General features: G+C 41.7%; 1 protein-coding gene across 3 annotated transcripts in view; it reads right to left on the bottom strand.

The window, feature by feature from the left end:
• The window catches only part of tbc1d22a (TBC1 domain family, member 22a), a 187,026-nt gene that overhangs the window by 116,023 nt on the left and 69,784 nt on the right, over positions 1-1,219 (bottom strand). The gene's annotated exons all lie outside the window — the stretch shown is intronic.

Here is a 1,219-nt window from a genome sequence, read left to right as displayed (position 1 = left end):
CCCCCCCCCCACTACAGCACGTGATGATGGCGCAATGTCCATGAGTAGGCTACCATGAATCGGACAGGATAGGATCATAGAGACGCAGCAATTTCTGTTTATCTCCTTTATGAGGCAAAAAAAGTGACTAGTAAAAAGTGACTGTGGCGGGTAGATTTTTAAATTGGTAAAGGTATGACTCACCAGATTTTTAAATCCACCTGCCACAGTGGCACTTCAGGCACTGCCCAAGCGGCTCATTTAGATAAGATTGTCGATGGCCTTCTCCTCATGACACCTCCCAGGCTCCAGACCCAGCAGGTCTCCATCACTCCGTTATTTGTTTTCACACAGTCCACCTCCCATCATGCTTTTGGTTTTACTTTTATAATTTGTTAATACTATATTTGTAAACTGTCTCCATTTCCTGTTCTGAGCTTGTCTACCTCTTTAGCTGTCTTTCTTCCTACCATCCCGGTGTTAATGCGGGTAGGTGCTAAGCATGTGTGAGGGCCAAGTAATTACATTTGCATTATTGAAGCTGCTGGCATTAATCAACTGTCCTTCCTCCTCTCTCTGTAGCTTCTTCTTTCTGCATCTCTTGACTGGAATCACCTGGTAGCTACTATTCAAATTCCATCTCTATATACCTCCATATCACTCTCTCTCTAAAAATCACCTGGTAGCTTCTACTCAAATTCCCTCTCTCTATACCTCCATATCACTCTCTCTCTAAAAATCACCTGGTAGCTTCTACTCAAATTCCCTCTCTCTATACCTCCCTCCCTCCTGCCTTCCCTCCCTCTATCTCTCTCTCACTTCCTCACGCTTACCCTCTCTGTCTTGAAATCAACTTGTATTCAAATTCTCTCTATATATCTTACAAATTGCTCCGCCAGTTTTTTTTATTGCTTTTCAATCAGCCTTTTTCTCACACATATTCTCACTCTTTATTTTGTCTTTCGGTCTGCTATAACTCTGTCTCGCACGTCCTTTATTTCATATCTCTGTCTGGCTGTCGTGATCACATTTTTGCTCTACCCCATCCCTGCCTCTTACTACACGCCTGTCACAATAATCACGCCTCAACTTGCAAAATAATTGCTTGCATGGAAACCAAGTGTGTTGTTGTTGTTGTGTTGTTGTGTTGTTGGTAAAGGTATGACTCATCATTTTTAGTATATTGGTGATCCAATATATTCTGTTTGTTCTTTTAGCTTTTATATTTTTATCCTGTTTT

The sequence above is a fragment of the Etheostoma spectabile genome, chromosome 23 (genome assembly GCF_008692095.1).
Source record: "Etheostoma spectabile isolate EspeVRDwgs_2016 chromosome 23, UIUC_Espe_1.0, whole genome shotgun sequence".
Taxonomy (NCBI): domain Eukaryota; kingdom Metazoa; phylum Chordata; class Actinopteri; order Perciformes; family Percidae; genus Etheostoma; species Etheostoma spectabile.
Note: the sequence above shows the minus strand (reverse complement) of the source record. Positions and strands in the feature narration are given on the sequence as shown.